The 12,505-nt window shown below is 52.7% G+C and overlaps 1 protein-coding gene across 1 annotated transcript in view; it reads left to right on the forward strand.

Moving 5' to 3' along the window:
- The first annotated feature begins 1,494 nt into the window (after window positions 1-1,494).
- Window positions 1,495-12,505, forward strand: part of LOC142904791 (transmembrane protein 14C-like) — a 45,163-nt gene continuing 34,152 nt past the window's right edge. The window contains exon 1 of the mRNA XM_076051101.1: window positions 1,495-1,498. The gene's annotated coding sequence lies outside the window, so the exon portion shown is untranslated. The remainder of the gene's footprint in view (window positions 1,499-12,505) is intronic.

Genomic DNA, 12,505 nt, shown 5'->3' on the forward strand with positions numbered 1-12,505 from the left:
CAAGTCTCAAGGCTTTTTTGGTTATGCGCTTCGGCGGGTGGTCGGAATGTGCGATGTCGCGACGCTTGCGTGACCAAAAAAAACCCTCGGCAGAACCCGCTAGAACCCGCTGACAGCTGCGGAAAAAAATGAGTTTCGACAGCTCGCTTCCCGTTTCAGCCCACAAGCTGCCCGGTGGCCTGGACTCAGCGCGGACAAAGTGGGCTCGCACGTGCGCACGGGGACGACGGTCAACATCTGCCAGCTAGCTTGCGCTCGAGAGGTCAACGGTTTGACACGCGCGTGATAGATGGCCGCTTGATTGCCCGTTTCCCCGCTTCCACTGCCACCGGAGCCATTTATTATGGCAGGAATTTTGGGAAGCAAGTCCTCCATCCCCCCTTTTAAATTGTTCGGAATCTGTCGCTTCAGTCCGTTGTTTCATTGTAATTCCATCGCCAGAATCAAGGCGGCATGACAAACTTATCGAACGTTTGCTCCACTTTCTCAATTTTACGTGAAAAAAAAAACGAAATGCTGTTGACGTCATCACTGTCATCAGTGCTTTGTGTGGGTCATGCGTAGCCATTGATTGAAACTGTTCATGACAACCGTTAAAAAAAAAAATTAGCCCTTCCGTCGACGAGACAAACCTTCTGGCCTTTGCTAACCCTGGAAAAGTCCACGTTCCAGGGGCCCGGGTGACGACAAGTAAGCAGGGCCGGTCGTATAAATCCGCTAATTACAAAAATGACATTTAATCAGTCCCAGGAGGACGCCGGGTGTCTGCCAGCCAAGCCGCTCCACGCAGTGAACCCGCCTGTACCCCGCAGGTACGCGCGGCGACGTTTGGGGGGTGGGGGGGGGGTTCGTTTCTGCAACTTTCAAAAAAAAATAATAAACTATCGGAAGGATTCCTAACGAGGCCCACGTGTCTGGACCTGCCTCGGCCGTAACCGACGTCGGCGGACGGATCAAAGTTGGAATTTTCCTTCTCTTCCTTGGCCTTCTCTTCCCCCAGACTCCCAGGAAACGGCGGTCGGGGGGGGGGGGACATGGCACCGGGTTCCGTCTTCTTCCTCTCCGCCGACCGCACTGGCCTCGACTCAGACAGAAACATTCCTGCTCGTGTGTCATGTGTGTGTGTGTGTGTGTGTGGCGGAGGCGGCGGCGAGACCTCCCCGACGTTGTTGCCCCCCCCCTGTCGAAAAACAACCCCCCCCCCCCCCGCTCCGTCCTTGGCCATCCTGCTTTTCTTCGCGAGGCCTCTATCTTTGCTCTATCACTTGACATCATGTACACATTCCTTCTCCCAGATGCTCCCTTGTGATACGCCATGTGTGTGCGCCACCCCCCCCACCCCCAACCACCACCACCACCAACCCTCCTTGTGCGCAACTCAATGGGCTGCTTTCTTCACCCGTGGGCCGCAACCCCTACCAACCCCCCCCCGCCCTCCACCCCCAACACACACCGCCGCCGACGCGCAAACATATAGACTCTGTCGGCCACAAAGTCCATTCAGCTGACGGAGGCCCGTCGGCTGCGGGGGTACGAGGGCCACCACATGACAGCGGGTACCGCCCCCCCCTTTTCCTCTCAGAACACCTTTCCTGTCGGAACAGACAATGCTTTGTGAGGCACATGGTGCGTGGTGGGAGTCGACCCCTCCCGTTAAAAGGCACTGACGCCCAGCTGCTTAAGCACGTCGGCCCGTCTGTGCTTCCATTGTTCCGCGCATGCCTGCTTTTAGTCACGTCCTCCTTCCCTCGATAGCTCCCTCTCCAGCCCCCCCACCCCCCGGTGGCGATCAATAGCCCCGGCCCCCCGCTGGACCGGGCCCGGTCTTGTGACTGATTGCCCGTCGCTCTCCGCCCTCTCCCTGGAAGTGGCCACCGCTCGTCCCTGTCTGCTCCATTGAATCCACACGGCAGGTCGCGGACGGACGGACCCGGCACCACCCCACACCCCCCACCACCACCACCACCACCACCCACCACCTCCGCCCGGTAAAAAACAACAGGCGGCATTCAGCGCACACATGCTGCAAGGTTTGAGGGGGGGGTTTCTCTTCTTTTTTTATACAGACTACTGTGATTTTTATATTGGTAAAAAAAAAAAAAGCTGGATGCACTGCCCATAAAAAACTGTATACTTGCTCCATACTGCCATCCTGCACCGCTATGTTTCTACGGAAGCCTGGTGCGGACAATTAAGCTAGCTGACGACGAGTTTCCACACGACCGACGAAGAAGAAGGTGGACGGAGTGCCGAGGTTTGTGTTCGCAGGCCACCGTAGTTTCTCCGACAAGCTCGGGAGAGGGACGGCGAGCGAACGAGCGCTGCAATCTAAAATATTACCACCAGGTGGCGGAGTTTTACACACTGTACCTTTTAAATCGACGCCCGACGGCGCGGAGGCCTCGGCTAACACGTTCGTCAGGGAGCGGGGGAAGCCGGGCCGGGCCGGGCCGGGCCTACAGGAGACACGCTCAGTTAGCCCAGTGCGCAGTCGTAAAGGTTATATTAATGGTTAATGCACCCCCGCCGCAGCGCTGTTAATGGCGGGATGGCATTTGCCGGCTTGCCGCCGAGGAAGGCCGTTCAATCCGCTGTGTCGTTTATCTATCATGTCAAGAGCTCAATAAAAAAAAAAGAAAAAAAAAAAAGGCTTTCAGTAATATCAAAGGAGACTCGACACAAAGGCTGAGCCCCTGGGCGAGGTTTAAACATTCTCTTGTGTTCTGTGCAACAAAATGAATAGTTTATATTTTTCCCCAAAATCCGTCTGAAATTAATCAAATTTAATTCCTCTCGCGCGGACACGCAGACGCGTTTGTTGTGTTGTGTGTGTGCGTGTGTGCGTGCGTGCGTGCGTCTGCAGCGACAAAGCGATTCGCGCACACTGAAACAAACCCCATTGAAAGAATTTCAAGGGTCGTCTCGGAGATTTGGCTGCGTGGAAAAGCGGCTCAGGCCTCGAACCGGGCCATTCGGCGCGGCTCTGTTTTTGTTTCCCGACCGTCCGTCCGTCCGTCCGTCTGTCCGTCAGCGACGACGACGTCAACGAGGGCCCTCGCCAGACCGGGGGGGGGGGGGGTAGTTTGAGAGGCAGCGAGGATAACGATGATGACGACGGAGGTTACCGCCGCGTAATTATTGCGCACGGAGGATTCGCCGCAGTGTGTGTGTGTGTGTGTGTGTGTGTGTGTGTGTGTGTGTGTGTGTGTGTGTGTGTGCGAGCGAGCAAAAGAAATTGAAAGAGGGGCTGAGGATGTGGAGGAGGGGGGGGTTGGGGGGGGGGGGCAGTGGTCCTGTGTTGGGGGGTGCGGGGGGTGCGGGGGGGGGGGGGTTTGAGTTGTATCTTTTTTTGTAGGGCAGTGCGTGAGGCTCCTCAGCTAATTGCGCCGCCGAGCCGCGGCCCAGGAACAGATGCCGCACTTGTGCGTCAATAAATGCGTATCGGTAACTTATTTAGGGCCGCCTGCCATGCAAGGAAATGGCATGACTTAAAGCGCCAGCGCCCGAGGGGGGGACCCCCCCCCACACACACACACCACTACCACTACCACACACACACACACACACACATCGACCCCCTCCCTCCCTCCCTCCCAGTCCCCGGCTCTCTTTGTCTTGTCATCCTGCATCTTTGAAATTTATTCAGCGCTTCAGAACAACACGTGCAGACAGCGGCGGGCCAGGCGATGGGGAGGGTGGGGGGGGCGGGGGGGGCAAATATTCACACTTTGCAGACAGTATTGTGTTTGCCATTTCAGTCGTTTGGCATCAAAGGAGAGGCTGTCTTCTCTTTTTTTTTTTCGAAGACAGAAGGTTTGAGAGCGGTAAAGGAATGCGGAGGGTTTTTTTGTTTTTTTTTTTGTTTCATTTCTTTATTTTTTTTTTTTGAAGTTTTTCTTTGTTTTTTTTTTTCAGGGCCGAGCTCCTGTTTGACGAGACGCAACTGCGCTTTTTAAAGTTTTGAAGGCAAACGTGCCTCCACTTGAGCTCGACAGGGTCGGCGCCGTCTTCTCGTGTGTCTCGGCATTATAGGTTCGCTGCCCCGAAAGTTGAATTCGCTGTGAAAAGTTATCCGGAAAAGGTTCCCGATTTTCCGATTTCTTGCATTTCCTGCAGTGGCGAACGCGAGAAGAAATTCTTCTTTTGAACGTAATCGTGCCGTTGTGTTTTCCGAGGAGTCGGGTCGACTCCCCCCTACTCTTTGAGGCCCGGACGCTTTTCCATTTGACCGACAGGAGACGGAAACGAGGGGGAAAATTCGCAAGCTACGAAAGTGGCCGACGTGGGAGCTCGTGACTGCAGCTGATTTGCACGGATGGCGTCCATCTGGTTTTACGAACTGTGAAAGGACCTGTTGGTGCTTCCCCAAATAACTTGGCTCCCCGCAGGAAAACTTCTGTCTTTTTACGACGTGCGTTGCTTTAGCGACTCCCTGTCCTGCTTCCAGTTTCTACTCCTCCACCTTTCCCTGTTTTGATCGTAAGCACCAGTAATTGAGTCCCAACTGGCGGCATGCGTGTGCGCTGTCTACTTGTGCTGCTTTTCCGTTCGTTGCGTGAAAAAACACATCACATCCGATCGCCGCGTTAGCTTGCGCCAAAAGTCGGCAAACGTCTGGTGAAAAGTCAGTCAGAATGTGCATTTATTTTTTCCTCGCTCGCGCTCGCAAACACTCAAACGCGCATGTTCTGAAGTGCGCTCCTGTTCGGGAGCACATACCACAGGCCCCGTGGGGCCCCATTTTGGAAGAAGCGGTAAAGCTGGAAAATCAACTGTGAACGACATTGCTTTGCATAAAGACGCGCGGGGTTTTTTGTCGACTCACCTCATCAGCTGTGATTGATGTAAGAGGCCTCGGGAATGCCGTCAGGTTTCGGCGACTGACCAGTTCTTCAAACCGGAATGCTGACAGGTGGGGGGGGGCGAGAAACCTGCCTCTCTGGCCGGGGCTGCATCTTTCCTGAGATTAATTCATGGCTTTCTAATGTGCAATTTGTAACCTCACCCTGCATGTACCGCAACATGCTAGCAGCAGGCCGCGTGCCACGGGTTCAATCGCGTGGCAGCGGGATGCAAATTCGCGGTGGGCGCGAGCTACGAAAAAGAAAACCGCGGCGAACGTTGCCGCACGAAGTCGCTCGTCCGGCTCATCGGACGCCTCGTCCACATTTTGCCGTCGTCCAATGTGGCGCCGGGGCGGCAGAAAGGGGATCCGACGGAGGCGGATGTTGCTGTTTTCGACTGGTGGTGTTGGGGTAGTGGGGGGAGGGGGGGGGGGAGAGTAGTGGGGGGGCTGCATCCACGTGGGCCCGCTGCCAGCGCCCTCTGCTTTGCATTTCCTCCCCTGGGGGGGTAATTTATCGGCATCCTTTTCTCGCTCGTTTTCCTCCGAGGGTGCAAGCTCTTCCTGGGGGGGGGGGGGGGGGGTGGACTGTGCGAGATCGCACTGCTCGGACACACGTTGAAAAATCAGGGGACTTAAATAGTCGTATTTTTATATCAACACTGCGGCGATGCGACGTTGTTTCGTCTGGCCTCGGAAGCTGCCGCTCACTCACACGTCAACTTGCTTTTCTTTTTTTTTTGGCAGGAGTAAAACATTTGTGACATATACACCTCCTTAGGCCCCTCCCCCGCCCACAGCTGCAGCCCTCCCCTCCACCGCCGCCTCCTCCTCCTCCTCCTCCAATCGTTTTGATCTAATTTCCTCTTTTTTTCCTTCTACCCCCCCCATGCCCCCCCCCCACTCCCCCCTTCTTCCTTTACCTTTCCTGCTGAAATTGATTTCTGCTTGTTTGGTTTGGCAGTAATAAGATCAACGGCGGGATCATGTTTCAATGGCATACTACCTTGAACCCCAGGCAAATGATTTGTCCAAACTTAATAATGGAAATACTTAGGATGTATCGGGAGATGTAAACAGTAGTTGTAATAAAACAGCGCCGCGAGCCAAGGGCTCCTTTAAGTTGCAAAGCCTTTCCACTTATGTTAGCCGCTGCACACCTCGGGCTCTCCCCGAACACCACGGATAAAATGTATCCCCATTTAGCCCTGCAAAAAAAAAAAAAAAAAAACTCACCCAATAATAGCTGGAGTGCGGCTCTGGAGAGAGGCTGCAAAGTTTTTCCCGCCGATGACAGCTCCGCTAACAGCGGAGTAGCGGAATTTCTCACTGCGCGGGGTCCAACAGTTTGAGCCTGTCGCTGGCACGCACGCACGCTAACAAGACGTAAGCCTGGGTGTTTGGCCTCGCTTCACCTCTAGCGAGGAGTTTTGCACGTTCCTCCGCTGTGCCAACTCAGGCAGCGGAGCGGGACAAACACATTTTTTTTTTTTGTTTTGTTTTTTTCGCACTCGCCGGTTAGGACGCTAAAGATGTGAGCGCCGAGCTTCTTTGTAGCCATCAGGCCACAGAGCTAACGAGCCTCTCTGGCGGCTAACAGGTCGGACTTCCTGTCGTGCTTCATTCAGACCTGTTTTCCCCAGCTGAGACGGAGAAAGTCTCTAAAAAGCAAAGTTTGGATTTTTTTTTTTTTTTTTCGTTGCCGTAGTAGCGCACAACAGTTTCCAATTTAAAAAAAAAAAAAAAAAAAAAAAAGAGTTGTGTTTTTGTTTTTTCGGGTCAGCGTCTCGCACCTTGGACGCATTGGCCCGCTTTGCATTCCTCAAAGTGAATTGGATTAGTTTCACTCCGCCCGGCCAGAGTTACTCCCCTGTCATGTGCATTAGCCCAAATCCCGGCTGTTCAGGAAGCGCTTCATATCCTCTTTCTCCCCACAGTTTTCTTCTCAAGAGGAAAAAAATAAATAAGGGAACTGTCTGTGCAAACCGCCTGACCATTCAAAGTGCCAAGAATCTGTTGAACAACACAGATACACAAAGGTATTCCCAATCATTGTCCTGGGCAGCTCTTGTCTTATCGCCGTTTACAAGGCCGGCTTAAATATGAGTTTCAAGACACCGCTACCTGGGTATCTTGGAAGCTAACAGGCAACACAAATGAGGTTTTATCGAAGAGACAGAAATGCCAAGATGGTCTCTGCAGCTGCGCTCTTGCGGCGCGCTCGCCCTAAAATTAGACTGGTTCATGGTGTTTTTGTAGTTCTGTATCATACCCACTGTTGTCCTCCGCATGAGTCCTTGTGACCAGGCCACAAAATCAAGATAAAAGCCTTTACGGCCGCCGAGAATGCGTGAGGAGCCTCTTTTTTTTTCTTTTTTTTTCCGCTCGAAAACCCACAGATCCTTCCACTGGCATATTTCAACGCAGGGGCCCGTTGAAAATTTGAAAATTAATTTAAAAATGTTGTTGTTTTTTTTTTTTTTTTTTTTTTTTTAAAGCCACATTTGAAGCCCGAGCGTCAGCGTGTCGTAAAAACGTACTCGCGCACGTGCGAGAGCGGATGCCGGGGCGCCACGCCTCGACTAACCATGGCGCTCGCCCCGAACCTTAACTCTGCCACGCGTTCGTCAGCAGTCTAATGCTTTGTTTTGTGAACGCCGCATCTGTACAGACACAAGTTTTTTTTCCTTTTTGAGTACTGAACAGCCGACGTCGTCGCCCAGCAGATCGCAACAGGGGGCGTTAGCGCCGACCTTGATGACACTGTTTTGAAGTGAAAGCGCGAGCACGTCGCTGGAGAGACACCCGTGAGTCATCGTGTCCAGGATGGTAGAAGCGGGCAGAGAGCAAAGAGTCCGAGCGACCGAACTCGTTCCCGGAGATAGCGGGCCAGGTTTCGCTGGCGTTTCAATTATGGGAGTTAATTATTGGAAGCCACACGTTTTCATCTCATCCGCAACCTCGCGCGCTCATTTCTTTTTCCGCCTCGACCTAATCAATCCAATTAAAGAGCCCAAAAGTCAGCGTAATTGTCTGCAAAGTGTACATCAGCATTTTTTTTTTTTTTTTTTTTGCTTTTTTTTTTTTGCTTTTACTTTATTCCTCTGTGTGGAAACTTGCCAACTCTGACAAGCCGCGCACATGCCGGAGCGGCGCTAGAGGGCCGAATGAAAAAAAGGAGATAGAAAAAAAAAAAAAAGATTGAAGCGAAGCACACGGGGGTGGGGGGGTGGGGGAGGGAGGCTGTAGCGTTTGGGGTAAAGCACATGTTGCGCAGACACAAAGAGCTGATTGAATCAGGAGCCGGGGTCGTCTGCCTGTGAATAATTGAACATGTTAAACAATTTAAATCTCTGTCCGGATCCGAATCCGTTATCGTGAGCCCTCTCCTTTTTTTTTCTCTTTTCTTTTTTTTTTTTGCCCCCTCCCTTGCTCTCCTCCCTCTCTTCGTTTTTTTTCTTCTTTTGAAACCTCGCCGGAGAAGAAGGTCGGCGCCGGGGCCGGGCCGGGCCGGGCCGGGCGAGTCGCGCGATGGGTTTTTCGAAGGCCAACGTGTTTTTACGTTGAAATGGATTGTTGCGCTCTTGCACGGCGGAAGTAACCGACGACGCCTCCGTTCACTTCATGGCACTTTGAGTGTTCCCGCCGCACTAATTTCCCCCTGCTCGCCGCGGTTAGGAACTCAATAAAAAGAGGCTTATCCACTGATCAGTCATAACGGGGCTAAATATTCGGCCCTTGGCTGCAACGGGGTCTCGCATTTGTTCTCAGTAGTCATGCGAGATAGAGACTTAAAAAGTCCGGAAAAAAAAAAGAAAAAAAAAAGAAATTGAAGGCAGCACCAGCTGCACAATTCAAAGGCGGGATTTACTCTTTTTTTTTTATTTTTTTTTTTTTTCAGCACTGGCTCAGCCCGGGACGCGGAAAACTTTTTCAAACTTGTCCAACGCAAACAGCAGGCGGGCTCGTAAAACACCTGTTTGCAGCGCTTGGGCCTGGAAGCAAAGGGGGGGTGGGGGGGGCTGTTAATGGCCGCGGCCGTAAATCGCTCACTCCATTGTTGTGTCACCAAGTTATTATTTTTTTTTTTTTTTTTTCCTCGTTTAAAGGGTGACACGGAGCGCTGGGTGGGCGGCCCTCCGACGAACCAAACCCAGCAGCTGCCGTGGCCTTTTGAACGACCGCTGTAGGTACAGAATCTGTCCCAGGCTACGAGATCTGGGGTCTTACGGCAACTCTATTAGGACAAACTACATCCTGGTCAGATTGATAGGTAGGTAGATCAATAGATCGATAAATAGAATCATATTGTTTTATATATGTTATAGATGAATAGATAGATAGAATCGTGTTATAGAATTTGTATTATAGATAGAACTAACAAACAATAGATAGATAGATGCAATCTATCTATCTATGTATCTATATCATTCGTTCGTTCGTTCGTTATTCCGTTTGTTCGTTCGACCGCGATGTAGTTTGTCCTAGTAGAGCTGCCGTATGTGACGTCATCTGCAGTTGCCGGACCCCAGGACAGACCGATTTGCTTCCCATTGCTGTAAAAATAAAGCGGCTTGGAAATTTTGCCGGCTGGAAGTTTTTTTTTGCGCGCGCGGCCAAAGAACTCTGCGATGTGTCAGAGCCGACAAACAAACACCGCTGGTCGTTTGGGCCGCGGAAACCGTGAATGCGCTGTGAAGTGGTTCACCTGGTCACCGCCCCCCCCCCCACCCACCCATAGTAAATCCCTTTACCACCGCCCCCCCCCCCCAAAAAAAAAAAAACGGCTGCAGACGTCTCAGCCCGTCCGAATGATCCAAACAAGGCCCACGAAACAAAAGACCTGAGCGGAGAGAAATTGCAGAGGGGGGGGGGGGGCAAGAGTAGCTGGAGCGCAAGGCAAGCCTGGACGGGTCGGGGTCGGAGGGCGGGGTCGGGAGGGTGCGGGGGTCGGGAGGACCTGGAAAGGGTGGAGAGGGGTCGGGCCGGGGGGGAGGAGAGGCCAACACCTGAGATCCAAATCTGCTGGTCATTTGCCTGCAACGCGTGTGTGTGTGCGTGCGTGCGTGATTGTGCACGTGGGGTCATCCCACTCGCATTCTCCCTTTTTTTTTGTGCCGCGGTTTTTGCCACACCTCCATTGTGAGGGAGAACATCAAGGGGGTCCACGACAAAAGTCTTTGTTGCAGTTTGGGAGGCACCGACCACGGAGCAGTGTTTCTTCTTGGAAGCCCTTTCCAAAGAGTATCATTCCGATTATTATTACTATTATTATTTTTAACTGTCTCGTCACGCTCGCTGACGCGCCCTCTTACCCCTCCGTCCGCCCTGTTGTCGACGTCACGGGTGGGGGAGCGGAATCTTGCCCCTCCTTCTTCTTCTTCTTCTTCTTCTTCTTCTTCTTCTTCTGTTTTTTTTTCGGCTCCGAATTCGAAAGTGTCAAACTTCCCAGTTCCCCTATTGGAATTGTCGTCCGCCCCGATGCACCGGGAGGAGTGGGTGAAATGCCCCCCCCCGGCCCCCCCGGGGCCGTAGTTTGCCCAGGCCTGTCTACCTCAGACAGTTGCAATCGATTTTTGCTGTTTGTGCGGCGCCTTTGGACGTCGCGGCGACAGAAGAACGACGACGGCGACGAGGACGAGGACCGGGGCGGAGGACGGCAGAAAGAGGAGGGCCAAGGCCTTTTCTCTTTCCCTCTCCTCTTCCTCCCGTCCTCCCACATTCTCCGCCGCGCTAACGTCAGGAGACTCTAATAAAAAGCCACCGTGTGCCAATTGAGCGCCTACAATTAACAGATTAGAGTGATAAAGAGGTTGCATGGCTGCGAGGCACGGGGGGGGGGGGGGGGGTCGGAGGGGTGGTGGGAGTGGGGGGGGTGAGCGGGGTGGGGCCTCCTCCTCCTCCTCCTCCACCACCTCCACCCTGGGCCCTCAGGGCCTCGGCGATGGGCAGGAGGAGCAGGGTGGTGGGGGAGGGGGAGGGGGAGGGGCCTGATGAAGGGCCCAGATAATCTCCACCTTCTCTCTTCTGTCTCCCTTCCTCCTCCCCTCTCACTCCCCCCCCCCCACCCCCTCCACCCAATCCCTCGCAACCCCGTGCCCCGGAGCACCTTCTCTCTCTCTCTCTCTCTCTCTCTCTCTCTCTCTCGCTCTCTCTCTCTCCCTCCCTCTCTCTCTCTCTTTCGCAAATACCTGCTCAATATTCGGGTTTTGGGGCGGTGGAGGTGGAGAGGGTGCCTGCGTCTGCAGAGGGGAGATACAACGCACAAGAAAAGCGGCTCGAAACAAAAAGCGTAACATCTGCTAAAGCGATTGCGAGGTAAATATGTTTGACAATTATTGTTTACAGTGACAGTGCTAGCCGTCTCGGCAGCCCCGCCGAAAAGAGGGAAAAAAAAAAAAAAAAAGAGGAGGAGGAGGAGGAGGAGGAGGAGGAAGGAGGAGAAAAAAAAGAGAGAGAAAACGCCGGTGTCGGTGCGTTTTGCGGCGGAAGCAGATGGGCCCACAGCGATCCATTAGCAACCTGTCAAACGCTTTGTTCTCAACTTACTTTTATGTCGCCCGCGTTTCTTTTTTGGCGGCGGCGAGACCGAGACCGCCCCCCCCCCCACACACACCTCCCCCAACCCCCCCCACCCCCCCACACACACACACACACACACACACACACACATAGATCATTATCTGTCTCATTCCTAGCTTGCTCATTGTGTATATTATTTCCCTCTTCTTCTTCTTCTTCTTCTTCTTCTTCTTCTTCTTCTTCTTCTTCTTCTTCTTCTCTGACTTTCTTCTTCTGTTTACTATTCAAGGGTAGCCACCCTTGAATCCACATCCAGCCATCCCACCACCGCCAGCCCCCTCTTCGCACACGACTGTATTATTGATGGCGATGCGCCCCCGTGTTGCACTTGAAAAGAAACCTGCCTAACGATTTTTTTTTTTGTTTTTTTGTTTTTTACAAATTTATTTATTTATTTCGCCCCCCAACGCTTTGTTTTCTCTTTTTTTTTTGTTTGTTTACTTCGACGGCAGAACTCTCCGCTAACACTTTCGGGGCTGTTTCTCGTTATACTGAGTCGGCGAGTCGCGTTCATTCAACAACACGAATTATTAAGGAGTTGACTCTTCTCACGCCAACCCGAGAGATCCACACGTGCGCTTTCGGGAGGAGGAGCGGGCCTTTGAACGCCTCGCTTTAAATCAATCAGCCGGGTTGAATCGCGGAGGTGAAAGCGAGAGATTTCTCCAAGATTATTTTCGTAGAACATTCCGCACGCTCGTGATGGCACGGTGGAACTTGGAGTGTCGGCGATACGGGCGTCCGTCACGAGCCGAAGTTTCAGCGACCTTGAGAATTTCGCAAATCAAAGGCGGAAATTTGTTATGCTAGCAGTGTTGCCAGCAATTGGGGAAAAAAAGGGATGTCGGCAATCGTCGCGTTTCTACGTTATTTCCGTTGCACGTCTCGTCGCAGACAGACGAAGAAAAGACTCGAGGTCCGAAAATGGCGAAGAGGGGCTGCCAGTGGCGAATAGTAAATTTTAGAAAATTTCAAAATAAAAGGTATCGCTCAATCGGTGACCGCAAGTGCCACTAATGAGGTTGTGGGGGGGGGGGAATGGTAGTCGAACATCCGATCCCGTCTTTCACAGAGTGACGG

This window comes from Nelusetta ayraudi, unplaced genomic scaffold, assembly GCF_046127955.1.
Source record: "Nelusetta ayraudi isolate G7.1 ecotype Tasmania unplaced genomic scaffold, CSIRO-AGI_Nayr_v1 ptg000132l, whole genome shotgun sequence".
Classification (NCBI taxonomy): domain Eukaryota; kingdom Metazoa; phylum Chordata; class Actinopteri; order Tetraodontiformes; family Monacanthidae; genus Nelusetta; species Nelusetta ayraudi.